This window comes from Lathyrus oleraceus, chromosome 6 (genome assembly GCF_024323335.1).
Source record: "Lathyrus oleraceus cultivar Zhongwan6 chromosome 6, CAAS_Psat_ZW6_1.0, whole genome shotgun sequence".
NCBI classification, from domain to species: Eukaryota; Viridiplantae; Streptophyta; class Magnoliopsida; order Fabales; family Fabaceae; genus Lathyrus; species Lathyrus oleraceus.
This window is the reverse complement of record NC_066584.1, coordinates 175980271-175990968: the sequence shown is the minus strand read 5'-3', so window position 1 is coordinate 175990968 and position 10698 is coordinate 175980271. Positions and strand designations below refer to the sequence as shown.

General features: G+C 41.1%; 1 long non-coding RNA gene across 1 annotated transcript; it reads left to right on the top strand.

The window, feature by feature from the left end:
- Positions 1-997: 997 nt before the first annotated feature.
- Positions 998-1768, top strand: LOC127097732 (uncharacterized). The gene is made up of 2 exons (XR_007793145.1): positions 998-1322; positions 1437-1768. It is a non-coding gene; the product is annotated as an uncharacterized LOC127097732 (long non-coding RNA).
- The last annotated feature ends 8930 nt before the right edge of the window (positions 1769-10698 follow it).

Here is a 10698-nt window from a genome sequence, read left to right as displayed (position 1 = left end):
GAAATTCAACCAACAATTCCGTTTGTCATTTATCTTGTGACAGACTACATAGAAATGCACATCACTGAAGACTTTCAACCTGAACTGCAGTAGGAACACACTTTTAGACAGTGCAGAAAAACCATCACTTTTTGGTTTTACCAGCAGAAAAGAAGAGTGCAATAGAACAAAAAGAAGAGTGTCTTTGAAAATTCTGAATCATTGCATCTTTCAACAAACCAGACAATATTATCCTCAGGGTGGGATATGAAATTGCTAGCCAGGTTATTCATAACCTTCAGGTTAATAGAAGATAAACTTCCAAGTATCAGAGTCATTTCTTGGAGGTGCCATTTGGATCAACTGCGAAGTGAATATCCTCCACGAGGCGTTCAATCATGCTGATGGTGTAAGGGTGCTTAGTCTCGGGGTTAAAAGTTTTATGCCTTACAATGGTGTCAATGTCTCTGAACTGACTAGACAACATTGGTCCCCTCGCTTTGCTAGCAACCTGAAGTTTCCCCTTCTTTAACATATCTAAGCATGTATTAGAGTGGTAATCAGTACCGAAAGCAACATTTGGATCCTCAGACTCAGTAAGAACACTCTTAGAAATGCTTGTTGTAACATGGTATCAAAAGGGAGTATTTACAATGAACACCCGGCTTCTGCACGCCACGGCGGTTTGACCAGTTAGTGAGAAATTCTGCTGATCCTAGAGGCAATGTCTCAGTTAATTGTTGTTATGAAGGTGTTGCATCTGGTCAACAACTCACTGTGTCAAGTCCTGTGAGAACAAGTGCTGAGCGATTGTCGTTATGCAGATGAGATTCATATTGTTTTTGTGTGGATTAGCAGGTTTGTAAGAACACGGTTTTTTCGCTTTCCATACTAATTATTTTCCCTTTTATTCATGGGTTTCCGTTTATGTTTGGAAGGTTTGCATTTCATGTCGGCGTCTTTAGTCGGACCTTGCTGTGAATTGCTCATGGCGAATGCGGCATGAAGCTGCAGAGTTTGCATTTCCTACAACAGATATGGGTACGCATCAAAATTTATTGTCTTGGTCTTGCATTTTGCGACGTTATGTTATGCATGATTTGCGTTTGGCTGCAAACCCTTGTCTAGCTGCTATTGATATCTCATAGGGTGTGTGGCTTTCGTTGCTGCAGATTTGGTGATGGCCAAACGACATTGCTTCACGGTTTTGACAGATTGGGCTTAAATACTGAACTGGTATGATAACAAGCCGGTTATTTGGTTATGGTTTCATATTGGTTCAAGCTTGCATAGGATCACATCAAGACCAAGATATCATTAATGCAGCATTGCGTTCCGACTTGGTAATTGCTTAATGCTACCATGATCTTGTGGATTTAAGTGTTGATTTTGAATTCATAATGCCGAGTTTCCATTCTCAGTTTAAGCTCTAACCTGGGTTGGCTTATTCATGTTAGCATGACGAAATGCTTAGTTTAGTGCATAATGGTATTGGCTTATGATTCATGCAACTTAGTTGTTCGAAATGACACCAAACTTGGAAACCATAAGCGACAATGCGCCATTTCAAGAGTCAATCATGGATCATGGAAATATTAGGGATGGAATTAGGATTAGGAATTAGGGTTTGGATAATTTGGGTTGACTTTGGTCAAAGTTGACCAAAAAGTCAACAATTTACCAAAGTCAACATTTTCATTTTTGTAATGTTTTCATATTTTGGACACTTTGCTTTGTAATGAATGGAATTGACATATTTTTCAATGAAATGGATTGCTTTTGAGTTGAATTTGTATTGAAATGAATTGAATGTATTGAAATGGTACTAGAATGAACTTGAACTTGCCATGGTAAACTTGAACATGTGTGACTCGAATCAAATGTGACCATGAATTGTAATGGACTTAGAATCAATGCAAAAGACCCCATGAACCAAACGATATGAATGAATTGTGGGTGGACCAACACCAAACCAATGGAAATGATGGACGGTACAAAGCATAAATGAACCTAGGCCTTAACATGAACCAATGGGCAATTAAATTGCATGAACCAAATGGCATATAGACAAACCGTAGATGTACCATTAAAAAGGGCTTAGGTAAAGACCCACGAACCAAGCAAACGTGACGTGACAGTGGAAGGGGATGAACTTGTAGGGCTATGAGACGAAGGCCAATCAAACCAAAGAAACCACATGAACAAGTGGGGCTTGAATGGATCTTGGCCAATCAAGTGAAACATACACACAATGGGACGATGGTGTACCAAGGAAATGGGGTTAGGAGGACACCCAAGGGGTAGAAGCCATAATTGGGGTTTATGGGGCAAATTAGGGTTTGGGGGATACCATGATTAAGTGAGGATCCCAATTTAGGGTTTTGCTTCATCGAGAAGTCATAGTTGGATCACCAATGATAAGAACATACATAAGCCTCAAGAGCTACCTCCAATTAGGGTTTGATTGATTGAGCCACCTCTAGCTGCAGGGAAACCCTAGTTTCCACTAAGTATAAGCACAAAGCTTGGAATCCAAGATACCCGTCCTCTCGTATTAGACCATGATTATGTAGGTGAAATGAATGAACACAAGGATATGCATATGATTAAGTTTAGTGACCTAGATGAACTTTGTGAAAGGTATGGTGAATTTTGGGGTATGACAGCTGGCCCTATTTAATCTTCTCAAACCTGAATGCACAGATAACAACAACTTCCGGACATTCAAGGTAGGAGAGGATTAAATACTAAAATATCAAAAAATTTGCTCACCAAGAACAAATGAAATGTGAAGATAGGTCACAAAGAAATTCGTCACTGAGATGTAGGGTGGACAAACTAGCTTTTGTGCAAGGCAGATGTTGGGGGTTGAAATGTTATCTGATCAATGGGTATTTATGAAAGGTTAAAGATGCATGACATATGCATCTGCTGATGCAATAAGATTGATATCTCTTTTTTTTCAACAAGCTCTCTGTTTTTTATGCACAAGATTTTCTTTTTCGTTTTTTTTTAAAACTCTCTGGCAAGCACTAAGAATATTTTCTGTCGGGGAGAAACGGGTGAAGGGTATTGGAAGAAATGGTTTTCCAGGTGGAACCTGGACTTTGATGCGATAGTTAGCGAAGAAAGGACATGGATTGACCCATCATGTACTGGGTTCTTAGAAAATGAAGGAAGGAAGGCCTAAACACCATCCGATATTTCAAGGAGGTAGTGAATACTGATCACAAAGTTCAGACCCACATAGAGGTATTGTTTAAACACATTCAAATTTACAAAGACACATAGGAAGGTCTGATAGTATTTGTGTTTTAACAGTGCCCGGGGAATGGGTAGAAAGGATTGGTCAAACATAATACAAATTGCAAAGACACACAGGAAGGTCTGATATTATGTATGTTCGACACTACCGGAAAAAGGGGTGTAGAAAGGATTAGCCAAACATAACACAAATTGCAAAGACACACAGGAAGGTCTGATATTATGTATGTTTGACAATATCAGGGAAAGAGGAAGGGTGGCCAACACAAAGGTTGGGCTTGATGAGTAGAGAGGCAAAGTACGAAGACTTGGGCTTGGAGGATATAAAGGTCAAATGCAAAGACTTGGGCTTGATATGCGGAGAGGCCAAATGTAAAGATTTGGGCTTGGGGGATAGAAAGGTCAAATGCAAATACTTGGGCTTGATAGGCGGAGAGGCCAAATGCGAAGATTTGGGCTTGGGGGATAGAAAGGCCAAATGCAAAGACTTAGGCTTGATAGGCGGAGAGGCCAAATGCGAAGATTTGGGCTTGGGGGATTGAAAGGCCAAATGCAAAGACTTGGGCTTGATAGGCGGAAAGGACAAATATGAAGACTTGGGCTTGATGATGGATCGAATGGCCAAGTGCAAAGACTTGGGCTTGATGATGGATAGGATGGTCAACTGCAAAGACTTGGGCTTGATGATGGATACGATGGCCAAGCGTAAAGACTTGGGCTTTATAGGCGGAGATGCCAAATGCGAAGATTTGGGCTTGGGGGATAGAAAGGCCAAATGCAAAGACTTAGGCTTGATAGGCGGAGAGGCCAAATGCGAAGACTTGGGCTTGGAGGATAGAAAGGCCAAATGTAAAGACTTGGGCTTGATAGGCGGAGAGGCCAAATACGAAGACTTGGGCTTGGAGGATAGAAAGGCCAAATGCAAAGATTTGGGCTTGATAGGTGGAAAGGCCAAATATGAAGACTTTGGCTTGACGATGGATAGAATGGCCAAGTGCAAAGACTTGGGCTTGATGATGGATAGGATGGCCAAGTGCAAAGACTTGGGCTTGATGATGGATAGGATGGCCAAGTGTAAAGACTTGGGCTTGATGATGGATAGGATGGCCAAGCGCAAAGACTTGGGCTTGATAGGCGGAGAGGACAAATGCGAAGATTTAGGCTTGGGGGATAGAAAGGCCAAATGGAAAGACTTGGGCTTGATAGGCGGAGAGGGAAAATACGAAGACTTGGGCTTGGAGGATAGAAAAGCAAAATGCAAAGACTTGGGCTTGATAGGCGGAGAGGCCAAATATGAAGACTTGGGCTTGGAGGATAGAAAGGCCAAATGCAAAGACTTGGGCTTGATAGGTGGAGAGGCCAAATGCGAAGATTTGGGCTTGGGGGATAGAAAGGCCAAATGCAAAGACTTGGGCTTGATAGGCGGAGAGGCCAAATGCAAAAGTTTGGGCTTGATAATGGAAATGATGGCCAAATGCAAAGATTTGGGCTTGATGATAGGGACTGTCAACAGAACGAGCCTCCAGGGGTGTTTTGCAAACAGAATCGGGCTTACAACTGATTTTTCGACTGGAACTGAACTTTTGATGAAGTATCGGGAAAGGGCTCATCCACAGGGTTGGATTCAAGGAAGGCGCCAATAGAAACGAGCTATTGAGTAGTGCCAAGAGAGTTTTGGGCTTGCTTCTTTCTTGTTAGAGAGCTTCATGATTATATCGGATGGTATGCATGAATGGAATGATATGAATTATGCATGCCAGGTTGATATGGTGATATGATGGTTTACGGGTACCCCAAGTTAGGGCGTGGTGTACCTCGAACAGAGGTACATATGCTTGGGTTACAAGGCTTCTGATTTATGGAGTATGGACTAACATGACTCCCCGACATCCATATACTGCTGGAGAGTTGCTGGTTAGGGCTGGATCCTCTGATGCCCCAAGCTTGGTCTAAAGAACCTTCGCAAGTAGGAAAGGGACTTTCTCTATCTGGACAGTCTTGCCTCAGTCTGTTGGGCATCTGCATAGATTGCCCTAGTCACTGGTTATGAAGTGACCTTGTCGTGGATCATCTAAATTCGACATGTCCCAGTGTCTTAGAACTGTACTCCTCTAATTAACCATCTCGGAGAGATTGACTTCTTATTCCCTTGGGGTGGCCTGCCCCAGTACGAGCCTTGAAGAAACTTTGCCTCTGGATGGCTGACCTTTGAGTGAGTGCCCCTGTCTAACTGGTCTTCAGAGAGATTTATCGAATCTCGACGTGACTACTTCTGATCGGCTGGATATGGTAGAGATTTCTCGACGTGACCTCCTCTGATCAATTGGATCTGGTAGAGATTTCTCGACGTGGTTGCCTCTGATCGACTAGATCTTGTAGGGATTTCTCAGCGTGATTTCCTCTGATCGACTGGATCATGAGGTAGTCTTGTCTTTAGCTCAACAGAGTCTTTAAACATTCTGCTCTATTGTGATCAGAATAAGTGGCTTGCCCCTGTTCAACGGAAGTCTCAGGCGTTCTTCACTTTTGAATCATCGGTCAAGATGATTTGCATCTGCTCAATGGAGGTCTCAAACATTCTGCACTTTTGAATCATCAATCAAGATGATTTACCTCTGCTCAATGGAGGTCTCAAACATTTTGCACTTTTGAATCATCAATCAAGATGATTTACCTCTGCTCAATGGAGGTCTCAAACAATCTTCACTTTTGAATCCTCAGATGAAGTGGCTTGTCCCTGCTCAACGGAGGTCTCAGGCGTTCTTCACTTTTGAATCATCAAGTTCCTCAATTCATGTTCATCGTGGAAGATTTCTGGATGTCAGATGCTTACCCACGAGTAAGACAAGTTCATTTTAGAAATGATAATGCAAATGTCATGTTTACGCAAGTTTTGAAATCCCATTACGTCCACATGGAATTATGACATATAGTGAGTGAATCACTAATGAGAATGTCATATCGATACCAATACAAATGATGAGCAAATCATTAAGGAGTCTGTTTTAACACGATTGTACTGACCATAGTACACTTTCTAACTAAACCCCACTTCAATTAGGTCTTTTGAGGGTTGTAACATGACCTGGTTCACGCTTTTCAGAAAAAAGGATTTATGGCTCGAAACCTATTCTAACCCACTCGCTCTTCGTGATGTTCTTCAGTCCTAAGTTCAGCTAGTTTGATATAAGCGTTCGCCCTTCAAAACGGATTTAGGGGTGAAAATGAACCCACGAGGTTTTCGGAGTGGCAGTCATACACCTTCTGTCTGGTTTGTTGCCACACGATTTTGTTCTTGCTGAGGATTTTCTTATGATTCCTCTTTGTTTGATTCATTCTTTCATTTTCCTATTTTTGCTGGATTGACTCTGATTTGAGATCCACAGGGGTGCCCTAATTTTTGCCTAAGTAACTTGTTCTCAAGTTTTGACTTAGCGGGCTTTTTGTCTTTTGATTTTGACTTCTTTGATGGAACACATCGTGCGACATCTGCTCGATTGATTTGAAGGGTTGTGACTGCCTCGTGCCTCTATGGGTGAGGGACAACCAATGCAGACTTATTGTTTCCGACCTCCTATGAGGGATAAGATATGGTTGATCCTCAGACAGGACACTCCTCATTTGAAGTTTGAACGCCTGGTCAAACTAACTGACCTCTACCCTGCCCCGGGTTAAGATTGAGGGTTTTATATTCATAAAGAAACTCCTACTTCTTGGCTCGAAGGGGTTAACTAGGGATTATCTTCCTTATAACTCTGGTGTTTAGGATTCGAAAAAATGCCTTACATCATCAACAAGGTCCTATCCAAAAGCGTACATGCAGTGATATCGTGTTTTCAATTTCATCCTCCTCCTTTTGATTTCGCTTAACAAAAGTTTGATATCGATGGAAAGTACGAGTGGACACGAATTGATTCATTTAAAACAATGCATATTTATTTCAATGTCATTATTATTCAAAAACAAACGAGTTTATTACAAGTGAATATCTACAAATGACAAACAAGAAAAATTGCACATGAGAAATGATTGAACAAACTAATGATTGCTGGAATGATCAACCTTATTCTTCCCACAACTTGGGGTTTTGGTATTTCCAGACGTTGATGAAGTAGTCATATAGGTGGAACCTCTTCGAATCTACCACTACTCTGACTATGGCATTTCCGATGTATTCACCTGTGCGGGGTCGTTCATTATAGTTGACGTGAACGATATAGCTTTTGAGTCGATCAAATCTTGTACTTTGTGATTGAAGACATTACAATTATCGATCGAGTGCCCTGGCGTCCCTGAGTGATACTCACAACTAACATTCATGTCATACCAGGGAGGAAGGGGTATTGGAGGAGCCTTGGCTTCTCTTAACTGAACCAACGAATCCCTGAGCAAATAGGCTAGCAGATGACCATACGGCATGGGAACTGGGTCGAACTTCCTGGGAGGCCTCCTTGGTCCCTGTCTACCCTGCTGATCGTGATTCTGCTGCTGGTTTGGATATGGATTCGGTACCGCAGACATACTTGTCTGAGCAGTCTTGGGGGTGCGTAATACATTCAGGCCTTGCGGTGTGAACATAATAACCCTCGAATCAATCAGATCTTACACTAAGTGTTTTAGAGCTCTACAGTTCTCAACGGTATGCCCAGGTGCCCCAGAGTGGAATTCGCACCTAGCATTGGCATCATAGCCTTGAGGGAGAGGTGTTGTGGGAGGTCCTAACTTTCTATACTTCACCAAGGAGGCTTGAAGAAATTGAGCCAGCAGTTGACTGTATGACATAGGGATCAGATCTATCCTTCCCTCGGGGTTCCTCGGTTTTTGGTGCCCCAGCTGATAGTAGTTCTGTTGTTGGTTTGGATGGGGGTTCGGCACCGCAGATGCACTTGTCTGTGAAGTCTTGGGGGTGCATACTACATTCAAGCCTTGTGGTGTGAACATAATAACCCTCGAATCAATCAGATCTTGTACCTTGTACTTGAGACTCTGACAGTCTTCGGTTGAGTGCCCAGGTGCCCCAGAATGGAATACACACTTGGCATTCACATCATAGTCTAGAGGAAGAGGCGTCGGAGGGGCCTTAGCCTCCCTTAGCTTTACCAATGAGTGCATAAGAATGAGGGGGAGAAGTCTATTGTATGACATAGAAACGTGATCCATATGCCTTGCTACCTTTTTCGCCTCTCTCTGACCTTGTCGAGCATAGTTGTTGAAAAGTATATCTTCGGAAAATATTTTTATATCGTATCCACAGAGATTGGTTGTTATTACCGCCGTTCTATAATCCAAGTTGTTATAAGTTTGAAAAGTAACAAAGTTGTTTTGTTTGGAAAATTATCTTGTGAGTAAATGTCACTAAAAACAGTAAAATGGTTTCAATCAAATGTAAAAGCTTGGCAAGATTGGAGTTCACTATTCTAAATGCTTATGATTCCTTATGATAACTATATAGATTTAAGATTATTGATGATGTTCAAGTATCCTCTCAAAGTCATTTATGTCTAAATGATATTGTGATAATCACTATATTGATCCTTAGACGATCTCTCCACCTAACTATCAATATAGCAATCTTTAATGTTTAATACCAAAGAAGAGTAATGAATAAACCTATCTCTACAACTTATTCACTACTTGAAAATCTGTTTTATGTCAAGACTCAAATAATCTCTTTCAACAACTACTCAAATCTGGTTTTCAACTTAGGGCAAAAACAGTATTCAATACATCAACAATCTTTATCATATATAAAAGTCAAATGGAATACATAAACAAATGAGAATAGCTACTACCTCCAATCTTGACAAAATGGAGTTTAGCTCCTCATCGTCATTATTACAAAGCAGAATGTTAATGGAGGAAAAACTCTGTTTTTCTCTCTTACAAAAATATCTCAATGTCTTAATGTGTGAAAAAAATAATAATAATGAATGTCTTAGAATAATGTGTTCTCCTATCCTAAAAGAGTTGACATTTCCTTAATTGATCATTTCCACCCAAAGCAGAAAAGCTATTCCAAGACAGACACAAAAATGGCAAGACAGCAGGTCATGAAAGACAACACCCTTGGCCCAAAATCAGCTTGCTGGATTCGCAACCTTCGCGGCGCGAAGGCGGTTCGCGGCGTGAACTGAAGCTTATCCAACTTCCTTGCTTTGCAAGCTTCATCCAAAATCTTCCAAATTGTGATGTTGCATTCCAAAAGCTCTTTCATCTAAAAATTCTACAAAACTAACAAATCTGTGAAATGACTATTCAAAACAAAATAAATTAAATCTAATTGCATTTATACAAATTAATAAGAATAAAAGTGTGTAATTACATCAAAGTTTGGTAAAAGGGACCAATAAAATGATATAAAAAGTAGTACTAATTGGCCCCTAACAATAGTTCCCTTGCTGATTGGGATATTGATTATACACTGGGTTGCTCTGCCTGGGTCGAGGAATGAGAGATGATTGCTGATGTGGAGACATTGAAGATCCAGGATGGGGATGGCGTCCATGAGGTAACCCCTGATATGGAATAAAGTCAGGCACATTCGCAGGAGCGATCACTTCTGGTACAACAACTGGCCTATGATAGCTCAATAGTACATTCATGAGATCCGAAGTATGGCCGAACTGACTCTTCAGTTCATTGAGTTCCAAGCTCAACACTCCCTGACTTTCCCGCAACTCGTCCATGGTGAATAAAGACATACTTCTGGCTTGTACGGATGTTGGGTAATTAGTTAGCGGTAGAGAAATGAGAGGTGTTATGAGACCGTTTTTTAAAGACATGTGAATGAATGTATGATTGATGTTTGATGCATGATGTATGTATTTGTTTTTATTCTCGGTGAAACCCTATATGATTCATAATGCGACAAGAAAATACTATAAAATGGCAAATAAAGTTGGAACACCGACTTCACACAAATCAAGTGTTTTAATCACGAACTTGATATTACAATTACAAAGGGGTATTGTAAAGTAATTCAAAACATGAAAAGGTGACGATAAAGCCTTGGTCAAATGGCGCGCTTTGCTTTCCGCTCCTTCTCTTTCAATTCAGCTTTGAACCTTTTCATCATTCGATCACAAAGGTAGATGAATCGGAGTATGAAGTGGGGAGTGGTTTTCTCATCAGCGTCTTCTAGAGCATCCTCTAGCTTCCAAGGGACTTCCTTGATTAACTTGTTATAGAACCTCATCAAACATACTTGGCTCGGTTCATAGCGGCAGCGGGTTGCAATGAGTTGATAGATCCATCATAAGTATGAATAAGACTATTTATCTGAGATTTCTCATTGAGCCAGCCCGAACTCCCATTCTTCAAGGCAGAAAAAACTATCTCTTCAATGTTCGGTACTCAAGGTGGCATGTTCAACTTTGTGACATTTCTCTCTCTAGAGTTGGAGGGTGATGTAGGAAACCCTGATTCTTTCCTTTTTAAGATGATGTTCCACCTCTA